We start from the raw sequence: 14,551 nt of genomic DNA, 5'->3' as shown, positions 1-14,551 counted from the left end.
TGTGCTGACTGGATTAGATCAGATTGGATGAGAAGAGGTTTGTGTGGGACCTGGACCAGTTGGGCTGCATAGCCTGTTTATGTTCTGTGCACTTCGCATAATGATAATTGTATCTTGATGGTGGGGAGTCAATGATGGCTAGCAGCTGGAGAGAGGGTTGGGATGCTGGTGAGTCACATGTTTAACGTGTGCAGGTTGGTCAGTTGCTAACATGGCTGGGAAGTAATCCATACCCTGAAGACCTAGCAAAAATAATTTTTTTCAATCACACAATTTCAACTTCAGAATACAAGACCATAGACCAAGACAGGAGTAGAACTAGGCCATTAGACCCCTGAATCTGTTCTGCCATTCAATCATCGCTGACTGGATTCCTATCTCCATTCTCTTGCCTTTTCCCCATAACCCTTGATCCACTTATTGATCAAGAACCTATACATCTCTATCTTAAAGACACTCAATGACCTGGCCTCCACAGCGCTCTGTGGCAAAGAGTTCCACAGATTCGCCATCTTCTGGCTGAAGAAATTCCTCCTCATCTCAATTTTAAAAGAGTGTTCCTTCACTCTGAGGTTGTGCCCTCAAGTTCTAGTCTCTCTCACTAGTCGAAACATCCTCTTTACTTCCACTCTACCTAAATTTTAAAAAAAGTAAAGTTTATTTATCAGCCACAAGTAGGCTTACATTAACATTGCAATGAAGTTACTGTGAAAATCTCCAAGTCACCACATTCAGTGCCTGTTCAGGTACACTGAGGGAAAATTTAGCATAGCCAATGCACCTATCCCGCACATCTTTTGGACTGTAGGATGAAACTGGAGCGCCCAGAAGAAACCCATGCAGAAAGAGGGAGAACATGCAGATTCCGCACAGACAGTGATTCAAGCCGAGAATTGAACCCTGGTCCCTGGAGCTATGAGGCGGCAGTGCTAGCCACTGTGTCACCAAGGCCACTCCTATCTAGGCCTCTCAGTATTCTATGTACTAATGTAGTAATGATTTTATAGGCTGATTCCAGTAACGTTTTGTGGATATTATTCTGCTATTACAGCTGTTGTACAGGAAATGTCCCTCCCCATTTTTTCAGTTCTACTCTCACTTTGTTTAAGAAAGAAAACTACACCTTTATCAATTTTTCTATTACAATCTCTCATCTAATCATCTAAATGGACTGAACAAATATTAAGCTCAAGGAACTGGAGTAAGAGGCAGTGAGACACTGAATTTCATGAAGAATTAGGAATATGCTGGGAATGTGAAAATTGAACACGCTTAAGCAGAGTTGTTAAAATGCTGGAAATCAGAAGTACTCAAACAGGTCAGGCAGCACGTGTGGAGAGAAGAACAGAGTTAACATTTCAGATCAAGTGACCTTTAATCAGTCCTGAGCGATAGCACCTCTGATGGTACAGGCCTTTTTATTGTCAGCCCAACTTAGGTAGTCCAATCTGGTTGGAAACCACACCGTCTGACTCTGGTGAGAGGTCATCAATCTGAAGTGTTAACTCTCTTCCCTCCACCCCCAATCAATTGTGGTGAGTTTGCCAATGGCATTTCCAGGATTTTCTGGGGTTAGTGCTGGCTCAGTCAGTGGGCAGTATTTACACCTCTGTATGCCGCATGTTCAAATCACTCCAGAGACATGAGCACATAATCCGGGCTGACACTCAATACTGAGAGTGTGCTGCACTGCCTGAGGTACTGTCTTTCCAATGAGACAGTAGACCAAGGAACCCATTTGTCCACTAGGGTGGGTGCACTGTTTTGAAGAAGAACAGGGCAGGTTTTCCGGGCCTTGATCAGTATTTATCCTATTGCCAACATGGCTAAAACAGGCGATCTGATCATTGTCGCATTACTGAGTGGAACCTAGTTGTGCATAAATTGGTTGCTGCTCACATTTCAATAAGTATGATACAACACTACTTCAACAGTTCAGCATGCCCCTAAGTGGTGATGAAAAGCACAATAGAAATGCAATTCATTCTTCTTTTTCACATCGATTTGCTGGTGGGCCCCCTCCCGTGGAACATCTTGAAAGCGCACCTTTAAACATTTTAAGGACAACAAATCTAGAACAAGTAATGGCCCTGAACTTTTGTGGAATGGCAATCAGAATGGGCTCCTAGGGCATGATTCTCTGGCCATACTGGGCTCAAAACTGGAGAGTCCTGCCCGCGGTCAAAGGACCTTTGCATGTTGTCTCTCCTCTTCCACCACCACCCCCCCACCACCTCCCCATCCCCCACCCGCCACCCGCTACAATTCCCGTGATAGACAGGAGAATTCTGCTCCAGCTCTAGTTTCTTATCTTAAAATCCAGCTGCCCCTTTTTCACCTGACCTTCCAGAAGCTAGTTCTGGACTCCCTCACCACTGGGAACATTCTTTCTAAAACAACTTTGTCTAACCCTATTAGAATTTTATAAATTTCTATGAGATCCCTTCTCACTCTTCTGAACTACAGTGAATATAATCCTAACATTAAGCACTCTAGATGCTAGACTCACTAAAGAAGCCTAAAATCCTAGCGTGGAAATAGGCTATCTCTTCTCACTTCAGAAAAGTTGGTTAGAAAGGACCATGAGCCAAGTTTTTATTGACCTTGGTAGTGCATTAAATCTATTTTCACAGCATTCAGTGACTTGATGAGACCAAACACAACAATGATGACATGATTGGAATAAGTATGGATTATAGTGCTATCACTTTGGATTCTAAAACATTTTTAGACCATTGGAACAGCACTTTTCAATGCATACGTATATGACAGAAAACACACCAAGCTAGTTTTCCCAGGAATGGGAAATGACACAACACACAGCAAGTCTATTCCAGGACTGTTCCTGGAGCTAAGTTAATAGGGCAATGATTGTCCATGTTCGATTTCGTGGATAGGATGTATGTGGGAAATTTAGCATGTTGTTGGGTGGATGTCAGTATCATAGCTGGATAACTATGGTAGAAGACTAAGGTAAAAGCAAGTTACTGTGGACGCTGGAATCTGAAACAAAACAGAAAATGCTGGAAAATCTCAACAGGTTGGACAGCACCTGTGGAGAGAGAGTAGAGCCAACGTTTCAAGCCTGGATGAGGGTCATCCAGACTCAAAGATTGCAATTTTCCCATCCCATCCGCCACAGGAACTGTCGCGGAGCCGGTCCATGCAGAAATCCATTGACCTCAGCAGGATTTTCTGGTTTTGGGGCGAGTGTGGCTGAAAATCCTGCCCGAAACATTGGCTCTACTCTCTCCACAGATGCTGTCAGACTTGATTTTCCAACATTTTTGGTTTTTGTTTGGTAAAAGACAGGTGTGTTCTGGTGTGCTGGTAAGTATATTAGCCAGGAAGGTAGGCTGCTGCATCTATGTGATCAGGTCAGAATCCTGTCTGAGTGAAAGGAAAGAACCAGCCAACGTCACATTTTCCTAGTCCTTCAAATATGTACTTTTCACACACAAAAACTGATTCCTCCCCCAATATTTGAAAGAAAAATAAAGATTTGAATATTGAAATGTGTTTTCTTGCATTTGTTGATACCTCTGTTGAAAAGCAACTAGTGTGTTAACTGAGGATTAAATTTGAACAATATTATCTGCAAGCATTGCCACAAAATCACAGGAACAAGACCACAAAATCCCTAGGATTAGACGAGCGCTCTGCTCTCCGGTGTCTATGCGTTCCCACTGCCCAAGGGATTAGTGATGATAAACTGCATGAATGGCATGTTCCAACTCTTTCTTAGAAGGAGACACACTGGTCCCATGAGGCTAATATGCAAATGGAGTAGACCGCGACCTGATCTATTGCTGTCAGTGGAGATACACCTAGAGAAGCACGAGGCTAGTGTTGGGAGCCCATTAGTCATGCATTGTCACCAAACAAAGCTCTGTGGTAGCACACAGTGAGCAGTTGCACATGACATGGCTTGTTGCTGAAATGCTGGTTTCGTTGAAGATGCGTTTGGGGAGAGTGTTCTTACCAAGATTTGCAAGTATCTTTCATTAGGCAAGAAGAATATGAGGTTTGTTAATTGCCTGCAGGAAGTTGCTAGGTGATGGCTTGGCTATGGAGAGTATGGAGATGTTTCTCCAGATTATCATCAACATTTATCATCATAAAACACTCTTTAAAGTAAGGCAGCAGCAGGAAGACCTGGTGGTTGATAAACACAAATCTTTTGAAATGGCAGGACAGGATAAGGCAAGACAGATCCTTATTTTTTATAACCAGATGCAGAATAGTAGCGAGGGACAATAATTATGTGGAGATACTGGAGAAGTTGGGATTGTGTTCCTTAGAGGAGAATATCAGAAAGGACAGCAGGACTAGAGGGCACAGCCTCAAGATAAGGGGGGGGCAGTTTAGAACAGAGTTGAGGAGGGACTTCTTCACTCAAAGGGTGGTGAATCTCTGGAATTCTCTGCCCGTTGAAGTGGTGGAGGCTACCTCGCTAAATATATTTAAGACGCGGGTAGATAGCTTTTTAGTAGGCAAGGGGATTAAGGGTTATGGGGAAAAAGCAGGAAAGTGGAACTGATCCACTTCAGATCAGCCATGATCTTACTGAATGGTGGGGCAGGCTCGAAGGGCTAGATGGCCTACTCCTGCTCCTATTTCTTAAATTCTTATGTTCTTTTTTCAACGGGAAATGGAATTGAGGCGTTCAAATGATAAAGAATCTGTTTCCAGGGGCAGGGATACAATTAACTAAAGGATTGGCAAAAATGTACGGGGACAGGAGGATTAAATGTTTTTACAAAGTGAGGAACTCTGATCTGAAATGTACTGGCTGAAAGGGTGGTGGCTGCAGAATCAACAGAACTTTCAGACGGGTATTGGATATAAACATGAAAGACAGAAGGGCCAAGGGGAAAGAGCAAAGAGAAGTGGGACTAATTACAAAGCTCATTTAAAGATTCGAAAACATGATAGATCATTAGCTCAGGAATGTTCAGTTTTTGGACACTTTGGTTGTTGTTCAGAGATCAAAGTGGCATCTAATGTGCGCATACATCTCTGCTCTGAATTACATCAGACGCCAGAGTGATTAGTGCGGTGTAGATAAGATGTGCTGGAATATCTGTGATTATGTTCCAACCTGCCTTGTAAGAGAAAGCATGGGCTGGATTTACTGTGCAATCCGCTGTGAATGTTGCGGTGGAAGGAGGTGGTCCACCATTGGCCGCGGGTGATGGTGAGATCCTCTGGTCCTGCTGTTGTTAAGCAGGGTGTCCAGATGAATGCACCCCTCATCGTCTTGAAACCTGCAGCGGGGTTGCGCCATTGGCGTGACCATAAGATCTGGCCAGCGTGAAGGGCTGCAAAGTTCTGGCCTATAGCTGTCAATATATGCATGTACATACGTGCGTGTGTGGGCTGTTGTGTGGGTTGTACACTACAGTCACCAGCCGTGTTGCCAACAGACGGCTGTTCTCACCCAGCAGTCATGCTTTGTTTTGGCATTGCGGCTCTAATGCAACTTGCTCAGTGTACTGTTACAGAGCAAAGGCATCATAACTGCTTCCAGGATCCAGGGCATTGAGCTATATAAGTTACTGCGTACCGTTACATAGTAGCTGGATATTGATTTAGTTTGATATTTGATTTATTATTGTCACATGCAGTGAAAAGTATTGTTTCTTGAGCACTATACAGACAAAAAATACCATTCATAGAGAAGGAAATGAGAGATGCAGACTGTAGTGTTACAATCATAGCTAGGATGTAGAGAAAGAGCAACTTAATGCAAGGTAAGTCCATTCAAAAGTCTGACAGCAACAGGGAAGAAGCTGTTCTTGAGTAGGTTGGTATGTGGCCTCAGACTTTAGTATTTTTTTCCCTTAGGAAGAAGGTGAAAGAGAGAATGTCTGGGGTGCATGGGGTACATTAATTATGCTGGTTGCTTTGCCAAGGCAGAGGGAAGTGTAGACAGAGTCAATGGATGGGAGGCTGGTTTGTGTGTTGGATTAGGTACATTTGCGATCTTTTGTAGTTCCTTGTGGTCCTGGGCAGAGTAGGAGCCATACATACCAAGCTGTGATACAACCAGAAAAAATGCTTTCTATGGTGCTTCTGTAAAAGTTGGTGGGAGTTTTGGCTGACATGCTAAATTTCCTTAGTCTTTTGAGAAAGCAGAGGCATTGGCGGACTTTCTTAACAATAGTGTTGGCATGGGGGAGACCAGGACAGGTTGTTGGTGATCTGGACACCTAAAAACTTGAAGCCCTCAACCCTTTCTACTTCGTCCCCATTGATGTAGACAGGGACATGTTCTCCTTTACGCTTCCTGAAGTCGATGACAATCTCCTTCGTTTTGTTGACATTGAGAGATTATTGTTGCCGCACCAGTTCACCAGATTGTCCATCTCATTCCTGTACTCTTGTCTCGTTATTGTTTGAGATCCAACCCACCATGGTGGTGTCATCAGCAAACTTGAAAATTGAATTGGAGGGGAATTTGGAAACACAGTCATAGGTGTACAAGGAGTATAGTAGGAGGTTGGAAATACAGTCTTGTGGGGCACTTGTATTGAGGGTTATTGTGGAGGAGGTATTGTTGCCTATCCTTACTGATTGTGGTCTGTGAGTTAAGAAGTTCAGGATCCAGTTGAATAAACAGCGATAGTGAACAGATGGTGGCAGAATTGGCATTTAGCACCCACAATGTGACACGTTGCAACCATGAAGTAGCCTGAAATTCTAACAAAGCTGTACACTTAGTCTGCCTGCTGGTCTCTGGCAGGAGAGAATTAAATATATTTATCTCCCCATGAGGGCAGTACAGTGGCACAGTGATTAACATGGCTACCTCACAACACCAAGGACCTGGGTTCGATTCCCGGCTTGGGTCACTGTCCATGCAGTGTTTGCAAGTTCTCCCCCTGTCTGCATGTGTTTTCTCCGGGTGCTCTGGTTTCCTCACACCGTCCAAAGATGTGTGGGTTAGGTTGATTGACTATGCTAAATTGCCCCTTTTCGTCAAGGAGATTAGCAGGTAAATATGTGGAGTTACAGGGATAGGGTCTGGGTGGGATTGTAGCTGGTGCAGACTCGATGGGCCAAATGGCCTCTTTCTGCACTGTAGGGATTCTATGATTCTATGATAACATTCTAATACAGAGCCTCAATGCTGTTGGTTATGCAACAGTGGATAGCAAAGCATTAGTTGTTGCAAATATCTCCACATCTAAATGGGAATGAATGAATGCTCATCATCACGGTCACCTTCACAGAAACTGGCAATGATCTTCTCATCTTGCCGTGAGGATGCAGTTGTAGCTGTAGCAGGTAGAAGATTTCAGGGAAAATGTCCTTATTGGAGTATAAATGTCTCATACATTTGCTGAGGTTAAGGAAGGGGAATTATTCATTGGGTGCATTGGGCGTTGTGTGAATATAGCCTCCAGCTAAGTGCTGTTTTCCTTCTCCCTTCTCTTTCAGCATCTTATCCTGCCCTTTGCACATTCAAGGCAGAATATCTACTACTTTGTTCATATCTGGGGACAGATGGTTTCATACAATCCCTACAGTGCAGAAGGAGGCCATTCGGCCCATTGAGTTTGCATTAACCCTCCGAGGGAGCATCTTACCCAGGTCCACACCCCACCCTATCCTCCCAACCCCACACATTTCACCATGGTTAATCTGCTAACCTACACATCTCGGGACACTAAGGGACAATTTTACTGTGGCCAATCCACCTAACCCAGACATCTTTGGACTGTGGGAGGAAACCCACACAGACATGTGGAGAACGTGCAAATTCCACACAGACTAGTTTGTCAGAAGCCAGTCCTTCAGCACCCACTCCATCATGTAATGTAGACTTTGCAACTTGAAACAGCAATGGAAAGCACCATGAACTTGTAGGGTCAAAGCAATGACCAGAAGGAATCAGACAGCTAATAATTGGTAAGGAATTGATGATTCCTTTAAATGGTACTGGTGAGACAGTCCTTCCTACTGCTTAAGCAGTTCATCTTTGCAAGGTTAAGTGGGGGTGGTAGGGAGAATGGGGATGGACAACATTGACTGGAGTTTAAGCACGGTTGCACAGTGGTTAGCACTGCTGCCTCACAGCTCTAGAGACCTGAGTTCAATTCCTAGCTTGGGTCACTGTCTGTGTGGAGTTTGCATGTCCTTCCCATGGGTTTCCGCCAGGTGCTCTGGTTTCCTCACACAGTCTAAAGATATACAGGTTAGGTGCATTGGCCATGCTAAATTGCCCCTTAGTGTCCCGGGATGCGTATGTTTGAGGGATTAGCAGGGTAAATATATGGGGTTACGGGGATAGGGCCTAGGTTGGATTGTTGTCGGTGCAGACTCGATGGGCCGAATAACCTTCTGCACTATAGGGTTTCAATGATTTCTATGAATTACAGTGTTGGTGTTATATCAGCATTGCACACTGATTGTTGTCATGATTTGCCTCCAGTGTATATTATCTGCAGTGCGCTAACATCCTTACCTGGTTGGTGTATTTCATAGAGGTGCACATTTGCATTGGCATTTTGATTCCCAAGGAACACAAGAAATGTCCAAAAAATTGTTGCCACCGACTCATTTCATCGATTGTGACTCTGCTGAATATTGAAATGTGCTTTTCAATTCGACTCTCCTACTCTTTCCCTGGAGACCTGCCGATGTATGTTTTTCATGTAAAAACCCAATTCCTGTTTGAAAGTTATCTCTGAATCTGCTTCAGGCAGTACATTTCAGATCAGAGTTACTCGTTTTGTAACAAAAAATCTGCATCTCTCCTCTGACACTTTTGCCAATTATCTTAAATCTGTATCCTTAAAGTTACTGATACTTAATCTGGGTAGGAACTATTTCTCTCCATACCAAAACACAATTTGATTACCTCTGTTAAACCTCCCCTAGGTCTATTTTCTGCCTTGAGGAAAAGAACCCAACTTTTCTGGCATCTCCACATAATTGGAGTTCCTTGTCTCTACTGTTCTGCTGCTCTAAAACTCCAGAGTCAGTGTTAGGATAGTGTTAGGGTTAGAGAAACAGCGTTAGGATAGTGTTAGGGTTAGGTTTCTCTGTTGTTACGTTCCTTTAAAAATATACCATTTACATTATGTTACCTATTCTAATTTTTCCCTCTAAAATTTGATCTGATTTATTATTGTCGCAGGTATTAGTATACAGTGAAATTATTGTTTCTTGCGCACTATACAGACAAAGCATTGTGTTCATAGAGAAGGAAAAGAGAGAATGCAGAACGTAGTGTTATAGTCTCTTACGAACTATATTCTCACCAACTTTTATAGGTGCACTATAGAAAGTTTCTTTCTAGTTGTATCACAACTTGATATGGCTCCTGCTCTGCCTAAGACCGCAAGGAACTACAAAAGTAGTAGCCCAATCCAACATGCAACCAGCCTCCCATCCATTGACTCTGTCTACACTTCCTGCTGCCTTGGCAAAGCAGCCAACAGAAGTAGGAACCCCACGCACCCCGGACATTCTCTCTTCTACCTTCTTCCATCAGGAAAACGATACAAAAGTCTAAGGTCACGCACCAATTGACTCAAGAACACCTTCTTCCTTGCTGCTGTCAGACTTTGAATGGACCTACCTTGCATTAAGTTGATCATACTACATTCTACACTCTTCCATTTCCTTCTCTATGAACGGTATGTTTTGTCTATATAGCATGCATGAAACAATACTTTTCACTGTCTGTTAACAATAAATCAAATCAAATCAAAATCATAGCTAGGGCCACTTCACACTCTGCAATAAATTTAACAAGCTGTGTATCTATGCATTTCATCAAACTGATTCTTGGAGACCAATTACTATCCCACACACTGTTTATTGTCAAGCTTCGTGTAATCTGCAGGCTTCGAAATTATTGTTCATACACGCGAAAGGATACATTTGTGTTTCTACTGCATTCTTTAAACTCTGTCAGCTTGGTCCTGACCCTGAGGTATTATTATAATCACTTACCATAAAAAAACTGTTAGCCAAGCCAACAGCAACAAATTCCCATTGAAGCTTTCTTCTGGGTGAACATTAAGTTTTTATCTATTCAGTAACTTCCTAGCACTGCGGGGATAAATTGTTGCCTGCATAAAAATGAGTAATGGAAAGTATACTGGAGTGAGGGAAAAACATTTGGTTTATCAATCTTTTTCTTATTAGTAGGTATAGTGCTGAACAAAAGATATTGGATTTAAGTCTTCTAGAATGACCACTTGCGAACACACGTATAAATAATAAATAACTGAATTGTTGCCTGGTAAATGGATGAAATTTCAACACTAATTTGTTTTATTTGTGATTGCCCACCCTCCTCTCTCTTACTCATAGTCAGATGCAGAATTGTCAGTATCACTCTATAATGGTCAGTAATACTTATACTGCCAGCGGGTTTAACTGTTTGAATTTGGTGACCCCAGCAGAATAAGAAGTATATTTTCTCAATATTGCAATTCATTGGTGGTAAAATGCTACATTTCAAGCAGCCAAAGAAAACAAGAGACTAGAAACTGGAGATTACAGGAAGACAGGATGGAAGCTAATTACTTTAGCGTACAAAAGTAAAACTTAGACATATCGAAGTGAAATTCAGTGCAGTTGACACCAGTTAAAACTTGGATATATAGAATTACTTGATGTATCAAAGTTCAAGACTCTGCTGTGCTGTGTACCTAATTCTAAACGTACACTCTGTGTGCTCGTATTTCATAAGCTATATAGAGTACAAAATAGTGCGCTTAGGCATCAATAATGTTTTGAATCTGATAATAGTCTGGTCACTCAGATACCAGAATGGAGCCCTGGCTCAAAAGATTGTAACTTTTTTTTCCAAGAGATGTGGATCAACAGAGTTATAGGACTTCCAATTTAATAAAAGAACAAAAAACTTCATTGCACAAGAAAAGATTAACTATAATTTATTACCCCTTCGCTCCACCTATATAATTGCACACATACACAGGTTTGTAAGGATAACACAAGTTACAAAAGGTACCTTTGTACGCTAATGTTCCCAGTAATTACATAACTGTAACTCAATAGATGAAATGTGGTCAGACACACCACATTCTGAAACTAAGTGATAGATGGTACTCAAACAGCTTCTGTGGATTTCTTATCAAATCCCCCAGATGCTTGTTACACGTGCGCTAACTGGTCACATTGGAACTCTGACTTCCACATCAGTATTTTCAAACTCCACTCTTGAAAAAAATATGCCTTGGAACCTTCTCCCCAACACCACTTTCTCTTGGATGCCTTCACCAAGGATCGACTTCCAGAATTTCAATCTCTCTTTTCAGTATTCCTCTGTCTTGAATTACCACATGCATTCAGGCTTCCACACTATACCTTACCAACACGATTACTTCATAGGCTGTATTAAGATGTCACCAAACATTTGATTTACCTCGGATGTCTGACCTCTCAATTTGAATCTGGTACTTGCAGCTGCTTTTTTAACTCAGAACACATTGTCTGCTTTTGACTTTAACTTTACTTGACGGGATTTTGTCCAACTTCTTGTTCTTTGTTCCTTTAACTTAACTGTCTTCCGACACATACCTGTAGTCCCAATTTCCTGGTTTCTAGATTTTATTTTGTTCTTTTGGGAAGTCTGCTCTCTGCAGCTTCCTTGCCCTGTTCAGCTTCTTCTGAATCCAGTTAAATCAAAACTCAAAAGTTATTTTTAACCTAGTTTGGCTCCTGGTTGCTGTATACCTATATAAGTATACTTTTGATTTTATTTATTATTGTCATATACATTGATATACAGTGAGAAGTATTGTTTCTTGCATGCTATACAGATAAAGCGTACCATTCATAGGAAAGGAGAGGGTGCAGAATGTTTGACAGGATTTGCAGAGATTCAAGAATATTTGAAATCAGCTTCCAATCTATAACACCTGCACATTCTCTGTAAACTGCAATAATTACCAATTTATAATTTTACACTTCTTGGTCCTCATATTTGGAGACTTAAGGTTAATATTTATGTGCACAATTTCAACACAATTTTTTATTACAAAAAAAAATCACATTACTTGAAAGTGGCGGAGGTTGAAATATTTATGTAAAAATAATCATTTATAGTTGTTGGAGGAAATAAATGAATGGAGTCTTTTGAGACTGTGTTGAATTTCAACAAAGATGGCTTTTATTCAACATCCATGAGGGAGAGCATAACTCAGAGCTGTAATTCCAGATTACTTCTGAGCTATTCTGCTCCTCAAAGGTTCCTTCACATTCTTATACCCTTTTTGCATTACATTTACATTAGGTCATCATATTGTTACTTTAAATTTGTCACAGTTCTGCTTTTGTCACAATATGTGGATCCATTATCCTGTGTGCTTTAACTTTAATCATTTTCTCGACATATCCTATCTACCTGTTTATCAAAGCATTGTGTTTGTCAAGCTAATTTCGATGATGTGTTACTCATCCTCATTTCCTTGATACTTGATTAGTTTCCAGGGAACAATGGCCCTGCTAGACATTGAGAAGCCTTGTTTAGTGATATTGATTCTCTTATTGTTGCTATAGCTTCGGAAAGATCACCTGGGTGCAACTGTGTTAGTGCTGTCGGATAATTTGTCATGTTTATCCACAGTGAGTGTGAATACTACAGTCAGGCTGTGTGTTTAACCCTTTCCATTCATTCCTCTCTTGCTGCAGCCCACACTCCCTGGGTCTGCCCTACTGTGTAGTATAAACATTGTGGAGAAGTTCGTACTGTTTAAATTACACAAAAACAACTCAATTATCAACATTTTCGTAGCAAAAGAATTACTTGTTAAGTGTTACTCTTCTGCTTTCATTTTCTTCCTCGTTTTGTCTTCACTGACTTTGTATCTGAAATCTATTGAACTTGGATCAGTTTCCATAATTTGGAGTGCATCCACAATGAGATCATTACTATGAAGTTGAATACTCTCACCACTGCTATTAATACATCATGGATATCAAAATGTATTTTTAATCATAATGTAAAGTTCTAGAAATCACAAATAATTTTCCTTTGGTGTTACTTATATATTAAGTTGCCACTCCTTGATTTTAAACTGTTACAGAGATGATTACTGGCATGCTATAATTTTGTATCGAGTCCTTTCATACTTAATTAAAAAATTACATTAATTGGACTTTAAACTTGATGTCATAGTCTTAGGATAAGAGGTAGCAAATTTAAAACAGAGTTGAAGGAAACTACTTCTCCCAAACGGTTGCGAAACTGTGGAATTTGCTACCCTAAAGCCTGGTGGATGCTGGGACTGTGAGTAATTTTAAGGAGGAGTTAGACAGATTTTTAATTGGTAACGGGTTGAACGGTTATGGGGAGAAGGCAGGAAAATGGGGATGAGGAGCCTATCAATCATGATCGAATGGCGGAGCAGACCCGATGGGCCAAATGGCCTAATTTTGCTCCTATATCTTATGAACGTATGAATCATTAATACAAACAGTTTGAAAGACTAATAGCTGGCTAACTTTGGTGCATGGCTTCTCATTGCTTGCACATAAATAAACTAAATATTTTAATTGAAAGACCAATGTTGCAGATTCAATTCCCAGATTGAACAGCTAATCGAAATGTACATGCATAAAACCGTATGAAATGTTTCTACACTACTGATGTAATTGAACTTCAGAAAGTGAAGCACTTTAGAATCCCAAGGATGTGAAAGGTGCCATATAAATTCAAGTTCTTTTTATTATTTTCTTGTTTGCAATCCCCATTCACAACCATACATAAACTGTATCCATACAGCATCAGTAAAGTCCCATCAGAAGTTTCAGACTATTAGCAGAACTGACGGTGACTTCTTTAACAAGGTTGAAACCTTCAAAGAAATTTTGTATGGCCACTACCACATAAGTGCTTTTACTCTGCTCATAAATTAAAACTAATTGGCAGGCTAAATCATCTAAAATTTATCCAAATTTGTTTGAGGACAAATCAGCCTGTGCTCCAGGAAATTCTCAATTGCCTTCATTTGTCAAAATTCAAAGCCCTAATATAGAATAGCTTCTTCTTTAAATGGCATTGAGAAAATTATTATATGGACAGTCAAGTTATCCAGTAACTTAAACCAAGTTTTACCTATTTTCATGAGCTGAAACGACCCATTACAATTTAAAAAAACAATCTAATGTCCTGATGTGCTATTTTAATCTAAACTGCCAAGGCATTGTTATCTATCTTATTGTTTGCATTACAAAGAACTGATATGTTTGTGATCATATTGATTGCTTTAACTGCATATCACGGCTGCCTCAGTGGATAAGTTAAGAAAATGTAGGAAGACATTTGCATCCAAAGTTGAAAAAACAGTACCTTGGCAAAGTACATCTTCACCTACTCATGCAATAGAAGGGACATTTTAAAAGATTGTTTACTGCAGATATGCTAAAAATAATACACACTATTTTTGGCAAATCCCAAAGAGAAATGGAAATCTTAAATAGTTAAAAAAAATTGACCTTTGTTTCAGTTTTACAACAAGCAAATGGCCTAAACTGTTCTCCTACTCTTGATGAGTGTACTAATACA

The sequence above is a fragment of the Carcharhinus amblyrhynchos genome, chromosome 4, assembly GCF_965287045.1.
Source record: "Carcharhinus amblyrhynchos chromosome 4, sCarAmb.v2.hapA, whole genome shotgun sequence".
NCBI lineage: Eukaryota > Metazoa > Chordata > Chondrichthyes > Carcharhiniformes > Carcharhinidae > Carcharhinus > Carcharhinus amblyrhynchos.
The sequence above is the reverse complement of the archived record's forward strand: the minus strand, read 5'-3'. Positions refer to the sequence as shown.